We start from the raw sequence: 13,240 nt of genomic DNA on the forward strand, positions 1-13,240 counted from the left end.
AAAAATAGAACTACTATTAAAGTCTCATAGAAAGCATATTCCTAATAAGAATTCTACCAATACTGTCTTCCAAAGAATTCAAGGAATTTACTAGACATGGCCTTCACTATAAATAACCATTAATGCTCACAATTCAGCATTCAAATGGGTTGTTTGTAATATTTTTTCAAAGAACTGCAGCACTTAACTTTATCAAAAGGACATTACTTGAAAATAGAGATTTTTTTCCTACCTATTACAATGCGTAAAATTCCCCTTTTTTTCAGAATATCTAAAAATAGGATAAAGTAAGTAGACAACTTAATAGAAAATAGTCACTATCCTTGTACACACAAAAAAGCTGAAACAGCTACTGTTCTTTCTAAATGAGAGATGAGGAAGATGGATATTTCAGGCCTTGTCCAGCAAATATAATCCCTCTACTCCACGCCTCTCAAACCAAGTGGGTTCTAGTGCCTGGAGGAGGAAAACAAAGACTTGGGCACTGATGGGATCCTGAAGGAGAGAAATGATATAGACAAGGGTCGAGGTACGAGCAGTAGAGAATTGAACAGAGACTTGATTCTAAAGAGAGCCTGGCTTACACATAGTCATGCTAATGTTTATTCTTTAGAAAACAAGTTAATTCCCCCAAAGACTTGAGGAGAAGCCAGATGGACAAGTTGATTTATCTCTGTTATTGTCACTGAGAGAGTACTAGCTTTTGAAAAGAAAAGAGAACAGACAGTGAAAAAATTGCTTGCAAGTGAACCTGTAACCCATGAAACTAGCAACCCTTGTGCCTCTCACTGTAACTACCAGTGAAATTAAGGCACTCTGGCTATTAGACAAAAGGCCCAGAAACTGGAAAGTGATCCTATATCCAGACAGAGACAAAACAAACTGATCCTCAAATAATTTGGATTGCTGAAGTATGAATGCACTATCTTAATGCCATCCTTCCTCATCTCCTCCCCTAGATTTCTGGAAATTCAAGTTCAGCTGATAAAAATTTTTGGAAAAATAAAGCATATCCTAATTCCTGTTCAGCTTTGTACTGGCCAACATAGCCAGAGCACTAAGGCAAGAAAAGTAAATGCAAGTTATAAGAATAGAAAAAAAACAAAAAACCCTGAAAAATCAAAAAAGGAATATAACATTATTTGCAGATAACATGATAGTATGTTAGAAATTCCATAAAAATATATAGAAAAAAATTTAATCCAAAAATAAATTTATCAAGATTGCTAGATAAAATCATTTTTAAAGTATTGTATTTCTACGTGCTATCATCACACATTACAAAACAAATTTTAAAAAATAACACCACTTAGATCAGCATCAAAAGTCCACAGAATATACAGCATCAATAGTAAACTCTAATGTGAACTATGAATTTTGGATGGTGGTAATGATGTGTCAACATAGATTCATCAGTTGTAAAAACTGTACCACTCTGGTGCAGATGTTGATAGTAGAGGCTATGCATGTGTAGAGGCAAGAAGCATGTAAAAACTCTCTGTACTTTCTGCTCAACTTTGCTGCAAATCTAAAACTACTCTAAAAAATAAATCCTACTTTAAAAAAACAAGTAAATAAAATTATGACTGTTCAATTGAATACTTATATAAAAGATAACACTTGATTTTATCTTTACCTCTCACACACACAAAAAATTAATTCCAAGTGGTGGTACTTGTGAGATGTCAAACAATAACTCTTCTAGAAGAAAACATAAGAGAATATCTTTTAAAATTCAGATAGGAAAAGGCTTTTTAAAAATGAAGAAAAAATATTAACTATGAATGAAAAGATAAATGTTCCATGCAAATGAAAAAGGGCTTGCATCTAAAATAAATAACAAACTTTATAATTTAAAAAAAGTCAATCCAAATAGAAAAATAAGCAAGAAACTTAAATACAATATATAATAGGCAATAAATACATGAGATTAGACTTCAGGAAAATTCAAATAAAAACCTAAATGAAATACAACTGCACAAGTGCTAGAATGAAAAAAATTGAAAAGATTGACAACATCAAGTATTGGTTAGGTTGCAGAGCAACAGGAGCTTTCCACACTCCACTAGTAGGAATATAAATTGGCATAATTACGTTGGAAAACTGTTTGGTGGTATATACTAAAGCTGAACATAGGCATGCCCTATGGCAATGTTATTCTACTACTAAATATATATGCAGAAGAGATTCACACACATATACATCAAGGTACATATATAAGTACACTTATAACAGTATTATTTGTAAGAGTCAAAACTGGAAATAACTCAAGTATCCATCAACAGTAGGTCAGATAAATAAGTTTTAGTAAATGTATCCAGTGGAAAACTAGAGAGTGATGGAGGAAGTTATTAACAACACTTTAAAAGGAGCAAATAGATTCTGTATAGTATATTGTATGAATGATTATTATCTAATTACTAAACCTATAATATAATGTATCCAGTATAATCTGCTATTTTAAAATATTATATTTACAACATTACAATTATATACATTTCAAAGATAAGCAATAGTAATTTATCATGTGAGAGGCAATGTTAATAGTTCTACTTTGAGATAAGGAGGGTGTTATTGAGTGGGAAAGAGCAATAGTTGGGCTCTGGGATTTCAGTAATGTTCCATTCTTGACTTGGATGATAAAAAATGAGTGTGTTCATTTTGTGATAATTCATTAAGATCAAGCTGCATACATTTTATTTGTGCATCTTTCTGTACTGTGTTAAGCTTCAAGGAAATGTTTATTTAACAAGTACCATTATAATACTGGATTTCAAAATTTTTAAGATTCAGAGAGATCATGTAGACAAAAAAAAAGGATATAAAAAATTGAATAATACAATGAATAAAATTTGATTTAAAGCATACACATAAGTAGAATGTTTTAAAATTTGATCATATACCTGCTTGTGATGCAATTTTAATATATTGATATAACTATACACTTTAATATTTAGATTAGTACATTTTATATTAATACACATGTTTTATATGTTTATTGATATGTTTTTACATATAGGTATAGATATAAATTTATAGATAGAGAAAGAGAGCAATGAAAGGTACAGAATTCATCACCAGGATCTATGGGACATAGCTAAAATCTATATTTAAGCAAAAATTTATAGGCTTAAATACTTTTGTTATTTAGAAGAAAATCTAAAGTTAAGCAACTCAACACTTACTTTGAGGAATCTAAAGTTAAGCAACTCAACACTTACTTTTAGGAATTGAAAGCGAAACAAGAGAAAGTAAGCAGAGATAGTAAGTGTGACAGCTATAATTCAAGCTGAAATAGAATGCCCAATTATTTTTTAAAATTTGACCAAATTATCTTAAAGATTATGTAAAAATAATTAAGTATAGAAAATAGACAAAAAAAATGAAATAGTAACAGTAAGGGAGGATTAGCCTGACCAATTATTTAAATGATTATAATGCCTTACCAGATGTTAAAATTAATCTAATCAAAACTATGAACTGCTGGCATAAAAATTTGCAAATAAATCGATGAAACAAAAATAAAGGTCCCTAAGCATCCAGCAATAGCATCTTAATTCAGTGAGAAAGAAGTTAGATTATTTAATCAATGGTACTGGAAAATTGGCTTTTTGCCTTGAAACTCCAAACCACAACATAAAACAAATAAACAAAAAATGGATTGATTACAACCTTAAATGTAAAGAGAATACAAATATTAGAAGAAAACATAAAAGACTGTATTTGAAACCTAGTGTCTGAAAAGACTTTTATAACCAAAACAGGAAATGGATTTTTTGCAAATTGATATTAAAAAAATCAGAAAGGAAAGAGATGAGGTGAGATACCATTAAGCAGAGTTTCTCAAAATTGACACTCTTGACATTATGTACTGGATCCATTTTTGTTACAATGGAGGATTTTACCGATTAGATGCCAGTAGCACTTCCCACCCTTCCTGTAAGTCATACAATTAAAAATATCTCTAATCATTGCCAAACATGTATCACTGTGATAAAGCCATGTCATAGGATGTTAGCTAATCCCAAAAAGAATGCATTCGTTTACCTGATTGTTTTTAGCTGGCTTAGATGGATTATCACAGTGAAAAAGTACTGTAACATGACAAAAGATGCAGAAAAATGTACATAATATAATCTTATCTTGTATCAGAAAGGAAGAAATTACAGTGTGTATTGTTTTTTTATCCTTTATATTTCTATATTTTTATGTAACTGTTGAATTCTTTGTTTTTAAAATAAGCATAATATGAGATGTCAATTAAAGTTTCAAGGATATTTTTTAAGTTCAAAAAGGGGTTTTATTGAAGTTCAATTTTGAATAAATTGAGCATAAGTTCAGTAATAAAATACTAGCTATCTTCTTTAATTGGTTTTTGACACTAAACCACCATCTATAATTGGACAATAAATATTTTATATCCTATAGTCCCTGCAACAGTCCTAATTCCATTAATTTGTGTTTCTTTCAAACAAAAGATATTTAACTACTAGGTGTTTTGATACTTCAAAAATATTTTTTTTGAGATAGCCTTTTTATTAACCATTTTTAATTGAAGTACAGTTAATTTACAATGTTGTGTTAGTTTCAGCTGTATAGCAAAGTGATTCAGTTGTATATATGTATATATAAGATTCAATATATATATATTCTTTTTCAGGTTATTTTCCATTATAGGTTATTACAAAATATTGAATATAGTTCCCTGTGCTATATAGTAGGTCCTTGTTGTTAATCTGTTCTATGTATAACAGTGTGTATATGTTAATCCTCAAAAGACTTTTATAAATAAATCCACCATTTAGAGAAAACATAGCCTTTATCAAGGAATGACCTCTATTTGAAACAAGAAACAATTCTTAACTGAAATTATTTTAATGTATTTGTCAAAGTTCTGTAGGAAGACAATGAAACATTTGCTAACATTATCTGTGAACAAAGATATTCTTAAATTGAATGATTGCTTCAAATTGCCAACATTTTTAGTGTCTGTCATTTCTCAGAATATCTCCAATTTTCAGATCAAAAAAACTGAAATGAATAAAGGTTAAATAACTTACCCAAGAGCACATACTTAATAAGTAGAGGGATTGTGGTTGCAACCTAGTTCTGTCTGATTCTAATGCATAAGTCATTTTACTAAACCAAATATCCAGGCAACAAGCATATTAGTCAGATTCTTGGTTCTCACCCTGTAGGGACAGAACAAGATCCAATAAAAAAAAAAGAAATTTAAAAGAGAGGTTCCAGAGCCCTCAGGAACCACTCATTGTAGTAAATATTTGCTGAGTGACTTCCCAGCATCCATTCTTCCATTCCACCTCCTCAAAAGCTACTCATTTCTTTTAGGGAAGTATATTACTTGCCAATTGTTGCATTAAAAAAAAAAATGAATAGAGGAGAAGCTCTTCCAGAATGTCATTATTCCATAAAAGCAGTGAGAACAAAATCAGATATTGTCAGAATCTAAATGTTAACACTCCGGAAATTGAACAGAAGGCTTGTAATAATCCAGGGAGCATGTATTCAAGAAAAAGGGCTGAATCTCAGTGAGAACAGTGAGTTTTATGGGATCTTAACTAAACCCCATGATCCTCCTCTTAGTTTCACCACAGCCTTGAAACCAGCAGACTCACACCATGTTAGGTGTGAAAGCCAAAAGACTAGCAGACACTGTTGAAGGGGTGGGGGTGGGGGTGGAGAAGCATTGATTTGAAGCTTCCTCAAAAGTCTAGTTACCAGAGAATTGTCACTATTTGACATGTCTGGCATCTGCCTGGAAAAGCCCCATTTATAGGATTCATCTGTATTTTACCTGCACTTGCTCAGTGGAAAGAGTCCTGTCAGGGTGTTTGTCAAAAACAATCAAATGACGGTAGATAGTAACTCAAATCCACACGAAGAAATAAAGACCACTGAAGGCAACTATATAGGTAATATAAAATAGAGTGTATACGTATTTTTGTTTGCACTCTTTTCTTCTGCTATCTGACTTATAAGCTAACATAAAGCCATAATTATAAAAATTTATTTAATGGACTTATAGATAAAAAAGTAATTTGTATGACAAGAATAGCACAGAGAAGTGGGGTTAGGAAAGGCACTATTCTGGAGCAGAATTTTGGCATAGTATTAAAATTAAGTTGCTATTAATGTGAAATAAATTAAGATGCTAATTGTAATCCCCAGGGCAACTACTAAGAAAATAACTTAAAAATATATAGTAGCAGAAAGAAGGAAGTTAAATAGAACACCAAAGGTTATCTACGTAATAGAAAAGCATGTGATGACTTCTTAGATGTGTTCTCTTCTACAAGTTTTATAGTTTTATGTTTTACATTTAGATTTATGGTTCATTTTGAGTTAATTTTTGTACAAAATGTAAGGTCTAGGTCAAGTTTAATTTTTCTGCCTATTGATGTCCAGTTGTTCCACTGTCATTTGTTGAAAAGGTTTTTTATTCTTCCTTGAATGCTTTTGCTCTTTTGTCAAAAGGAAGTTGCTCATATTTATGTTTTCTATTCTATTCTATTACTCTATGACTTTATTCCTCCACCAATACTACATTGTCTTAATTACTGTAGCTGCATAGTAAGTCTTAACATTGAGTAATGGGATTCCTCCAACTTTATTCTTGTTTTTCAGAATGGTTCTAGCTATTTTAGTTCCTTTGAATTCCATAAAATTTTAAAATAAGCTTGTCTTTATCTACAAATAATGATGTTTTTAAGAGGACTTTTCTTTAAAGAGTGGAGGGGGAGTGTAATATACATACGAGCTTCAACATCTTGATGTAGAAAGTAGTATTGTACATGAGAAAGGGCTCTAACAAACAGCTAGTCAACTAAAGATTAAAATCTAGTTTTGTCACTTATTAGCTACCTGACTTTGGGCAAATAATTTACTTTCTCTAATTTTCAGTTTCTTTATCTGGAAACTGAGTTGGTGGTAGTAGGCTTAAAAAAAATTGAGCACCTTACATAATGGAATCAGTTTAAATAATATCTGTAGATTGATGGTAATCAGCAAGCCCTCACAGCAATGCTGAGGTCAGCAATAAGATGTATTAAGCTTGTATCAAAATATTTGTGAAAATATCCTGAAAAAATGTCCTGAAGAAAATAGATTGTGATTAGAAAATAAAAAGCAGCGATCCAGGCATGGAGGGAGGCAGATTATTCATGATTAGCATGGAGAATATTTGCATCTGGCTACCTGTACCTCATTTTATTGAATTGAAAATGCCAGTGATTGCAACAACACCATTAATTTTATGTTCTACTAAGAAAGAAAAAAATCCTATCAATTATAATTATAAAATATCTTGTAATTTTTTAGGTATTAAAATGTGGAGACAACATGCATGTTAGAATCAATGAAAGAGTACAGTTCCTTCAAGCCTTGAGGCCTGCTCTTATAGATAAACAGATAAATTAAAATCCTAGCTCTGCCACATTAAGTTGTATGACCTTTGAAAAGTTTTTTGATCTCTCCGAGCCTCAGTTTGTTCATCCAAAAAAATGAAGATAATGAGTAAAATGCTTCAAAAAATGTATAGATTAAAAAGTCAGTGCCTTCAAAATGCTGAATGTTGTATAGAGGTGTAACAAACAATAGCTAATTCACTGGTATTTTAAGGGTTATTATTAGAAAGAACCACTATTTATAGGGCCCTGGTACAGACTAGTCATTTCTCTTAAAGCAAAGCATGTTTTTCTATTCATTTATCTCTGTCAGAGCTCAGGACTCCATGCATATTCACTTCCTCACATTTGTATTTTGTTTGTTTCTTTGTTTTCCAGTTTCTCTCAGAAATCTAGCTACAGACTTTCAAACACTCTAGGTAAATACCTTAACAGCTTTATATTGTATCTCCTTTCAGCCTTTATTTGGAGTACTGTTTAGCCCTCAGTGAATACTCAGTGTACTCTGAGGTGTTTTCTTTACTGTACTTACTTGAAGCCTTCCTCCTATGCAGGAAGTAGCTCTGCAAGTAGTGCCTAGTTGATTGTCTATGCTGGCATTTCCTGAACAGTGCTCTTTTTACTCTTCCAACTTGCTAAAAATACAAATACGGATTCTGGGAGCACACTGCTTTAGCTGAATGGGATGAAACTCTAGACCTCTTCCTTTTCTGAAAGCTAGCCAACTGACCTTGCTATACAGCTATGTTTGGTAACCCCTGGCTTCGGCCTCCCCAAAATCTTCCCGTATGAGAGCCCCCGACCACTGGCATCACAGTCTCCTAAGCTGATAAGAACATTTCCAGGTCATAGAGTTGGCTTCAGAGCATGTACTATATTCTTACAATTGTGTATGTGTTAATTATTGCTTGCATATTGTATGTCTGCCCACTGGACTATAAGCTCCATCAGAATAAGGACTGCAACTGTTTTTTATTCACTAATATTTTCTAAAACCTTTGCTCTAAGGAGGAAAATGTATGGAAAGGGGATTAAAGATAGTGGCACAGATTACCCAGGAAATGTTTGTACATAGGAATCATTTTTTTTCCTTACAAAGAAGTCTGTAACTTATCACCATATAACTTAACTCAGGCAATGGGATATAATTTAATAATGTTAAATTAGGTAAGTCTGAAGGATACTTTTCTAAGAAGAAAAACAAAATTATTTACTATTTACTAATTAGGTCTCATGATAATAGAGTTTAGCAGTTAAGGCAATTAGCTTAAAATTAAAACAGTATATTTTGGTCACTACCACTCACCAGCAGTGGCCTTCCATATTGTATTTACTCTAACTAAGCCTGGGTTTGCATAGTCTTTAAAAAAGACCTATAGGATAAAAATCACATGATTCAATAGATGTAGGAAAATAAGAACTTTCAAAAAAATTGGTGTAGAGGGAACACATCTCAACATAATAAAGGTCATTTATGACAAACTCATAGCTAACATTATACTTAGTGGCGAAAACTGTAAGCTTTCCCTCTAAAATCAGGAAAAGGACAGAAATGCCCACTCTCACCAATATTTCAAATAGAAATATTTGACACAGTATTGGAAGTCCTAGCCACAGCAGTCAGCCAAGAAAAAGAAATAAAAGGCATCCAAGTTGGAAGGGGAAATGTAAAATTGTCACTATTTGCAGATGACATGATACTACGTATAGAAAACCCTGAAGTTTCTGTCAAAAAAATTATTAGAACTAATAAATGAGTTCAGCAAGGCTATTCCTCAGCCATAATAAAGAATGAAATTTTGCCATTTGCAACAACATGAATGGTCCTGGAGGCTGTTATGCTTGGTGGAGTAAGTCAGACAAAGATAAATACTGTATATTTTCACTTATATGTGGAATCTAAAAAATAAAACAAATGAATATAACAATACCGAAACAGACTCATAGATACAGAGAACAAACTAGTGGTTGCCAGGGGGAAGGGGGGAGGAACAAGGTAGGGGAAAAAATAAAAGAGGTACAAACTAGTAGGTATAAAAAAATAAGATACAGGAATATAATTATTTTTATATAACTTTGTGTATATAAAAATTATAGTAACTTTAAATGGAGTATAAGCTATAAAAATATCAAATGTGTTGTACACTTGAAACTAATAAAATGTTAAAATCAACTGTATTCAATTTTGAAAAAGTAAAAAAGAAAAATCCTATAAATGATAACTCATAGGCATGTTTTTAAAGAATCAAATAAAATAACACACATAAAGCACTAAATATAGTACCTGGCACATGGTAAGCTCTCAAATGTTATCTTTTATGATTATCCATCTTGGAAATTAACATATTTGACCATGCTGAAATTAAGCATTTTGGCCTTTATCTTATTTTGATTATTAGCATTACTCATTCTAATTGCCATCACAAGTGTAATTGAGTGGTGAAATTTCTGGGAAAAGAGTTAAAAATGCCAAGGAAATTTGAGATCACTTTTTTCATAGTTTGTCTTTTGAACTTTTTATTTATGTACATACTATTAACAGTAGAAAATTTGAAATCACTGACAACTTTTATTTCCTGGGAAACAAGAGAATTAGCCTGTCTGATCATTATCGCTGTTATAAACAATATTGTTCCCATCTGTATATGTGTGCTACTATGGAAAGAAAAAGGATTAAAAATTGAAAAGACAAAAAAAAAACAAAGAAAGACAGACAGAGATGAGGAAAACCTGTTAAGGGCACCAAAGACTTAGTGATGTCAGAATATATTATGAGATACTATGGATACGTTGTTGGAAAAACAAACTTCGTTTGTGAAAGACACTGTCTCAGCATGGCCACTGCATAGGAAATAATAACAGAAGCTTCACATTCTCATTTTACAACATACTAAATGGAATGAAGCTCAAATAAGTGACCAAAAAAATCTTATTCCACTATAAAAAAAATGCTTGATAAATTCAAGAGCTTGTGTTATGGGAATCAGCCACTGTAGACTATTTTACCAGTCACATACTATTGATAAAATTCTCCAAAGAAGATTAATTGATACTAAAATGTTTACAATTTATCAGATATAATGGATCCAAATATTTACCAAATCTCTTATTTTTATTAACCTTACATCCTCTAACTAGGAATAATTTTAAGAAGTTGAAGCTATCTGGCTGTGTAGCCATATAAAAGCAGCCACTCAGCTTCTATCTCATTGTGGTAGATGGTTACATAACCACTCCCAGTGAATCACACTTTCCAATATTCATAATCTTGTGTGGTCCCTTCCCACATTGACTCTGGGCTTAGCCATCTGACTTCTTTGGCCAACATCAGCAAATGTGACACAAGCAGAGATGTTGTACCTATGCATAGAGCTTCCCCTCTTGGAATGGTTATCTCTCTCATGAGACACACCAGCCTCTAGTCAGTTCTCGAGGTGAGTGCACTTAACATGAGTCAAACCACAAGGAAACCAGCAGAAGAACAACCCACTCAAACCACAGAATCATGAAGAATGGTTAAATTGCTATATTAAGCCATCAAGTTATGGAATTATTTATTTGCCTCAGTAGATTACTGATAGAGAATTTAGTACAGGATGTGGGGGGTCAAAACTTGGAACATATGGCATTTCTTTTGAGACTGGGCAGTGGGAATAGGCTGTAAAGGCAGCAAAGAAATGGTGTAGTTGAATGAGCCATAAGGAATCCAGTGCTAGAGACTGAAAGTATGGTGAGCTGTATTTTTGTAGTATCAAAGCAACTGATAAATTTGTTATCCATGGTAACTTTTTTTTATTGCAATATAGTTGATTTACAATATTCTCTTTATTACTGGTGTACAATATAGTGATTCATTTATACATACATACATATATGCCTTTTCATATTCTTTTTCATTATAGGCTATTACAAGATATTGAATACAGTTCCCTGTGCCATACAGAATGACCTTGTTGTTCATCTGTTTTATCTGTTTATCTGTTGCTTCCCCTCCTGGTAACTATAAGTTTGTTTTCTGTGTCTGTGAGTCTGTTTCTGTTCTGTAAATAAGTTCATTTGTGTCCACAGTAATTTTAAAGTATAAAAATTCCTAATGAACTTGATGACTTAGGCTGATCAATTTCCAAGCTGAATGTTGAAATTGTTTATTCACTTCTTCTAGCAACACATGGTAAAGAAAGAAAGAGAAGAGCCCAAGAAAGAACTGCTCAGTGGGTGAACAGAATTTGTACTAGCTTAACTAAATTATAAGCATGGGGTTAATGAATAAATTTAATTATAGCCCCAAATCCTCCTGAGGTCAGACTTGTGGTTAGGAATTCTTAAGAAGTACTTTTTTCCACTCCACCAGAACAAATTCCAAACAGGCAGTTATCATCAGTGCACCTTTATGTAGTATGTTTTTGATTTGGGGGTTTTTGCTTGTTTGTTCATTCGTTTTGGGTTTACACAATGAAAGTATATCACCTTTAGGGATCCTGACTTTGTGAAGGGATTTTCCCTATTTATTTCCCATCCAAAGTGTGCTATGTCTCTGCCCACCAAGGCCAGAGAGGATGCATAGATGTTTCCAGGATAAATTCTGTTTTAGTGGTATTTACCTTTCTGGACTGATGGCTTTTCCATGTATGTTACCTCTGAGATGTTTCTTTTATGTTCTCATTCACTCATCTGTGACTAGATACAGGGAAGGAGCACTTTTGTAGGACCTGAACATTGTATAATTTGGAGGAGATTTGTTAAGAAAAAGAATAGTAAAGAATAAATACAAATTTCCCCAGCGTTAGAAGGGGCCTTGAATCTTAAGCTTCAGTAAACTTTATGGTAAATCTCCCTCTGGCTTATATTTTTTAATATTTTATTTATAAACTTTAGGTTATATATGAAAAGGATTTCTCTAGACAGCTGACATCATGTAAGTATAGTTACTGTTCAGTATGTATTTTCCCTGTTTGAGTATATCTCTGTGAACACAGCAACTGGATTATCTAGTTTGTTGGTATGTTCTCAACATTGGATGCTCAGTAAATGTTTGATAAATGAATGTTTGAATTGACAATAATTTAAACTTCTTTTATTCATTAGTTTTCTCTATACAAAAAAATGAAATGACAAATAGGAGTATAGAATCAAATAAGCAAAGATAAAATTCATTCATTCAACAACCCAAAGGTAGATTATGCTAGCTAGAAAGTTGGCAGATTTGAGTCCAGAGGCAGTTCTTTTGAAATCAGATTGTTCTAAAGAGGGCACTCTTAAGTTCTTGGAATTATGAAGTCAGTCAATAATCCACTCCCTCAACGTTTCCAGTCCAAATTTTCTTCCATGTTATGTGATTAGGAACTCTTGAGAGTCAATGACAATATGCAGAGTTCTTTTGCAGAGAAAAATTAGGGCTCCTACCCATATTCATGACAAAATGAGCTGGCTGTTCAGATAAGAATATTAATTCAGGTTTTAAAATCATAGAAGAATGACAACTTTGCCCCTTCACATCTGATGGCTAAAGTTGTCAAGGGCACTTGTTAAAGACTACCTTAAAATACAGATATATGAGAATGACAGTTTCATGAGATGGTAAGTATCCATTCATCTGGCTTTGGTAAATTCTAGCTCAGTAATAAATTAGACATGGGTCACATAAAGCACCTGAACCCTAATAGCTTAGAGTCCCCTAGAAATGTCTTCACTGAGTTATTTGCTATTCCTTTCTCTGATTTAATGCTCTGCCTTCAACCTTTATAAGAGGTCAAACAAAAACTCTTTTATTTGGACAGTGTTTTTATTCCTTTGGTAGAAACAAAGATGAAAACATT

Source organism: Camelus dromedarius, chromosome 11, assembly GCF_036321535.1.
Source record: "Camelus dromedarius isolate mCamDro1 chromosome 11, mCamDro1.pat, whole genome shotgun sequence".
Lineage (NCBI taxonomy): Eukaryota > Metazoa > Chordata > Mammalia > Artiodactyla > Camelidae > Camelus > Camelus dromedarius.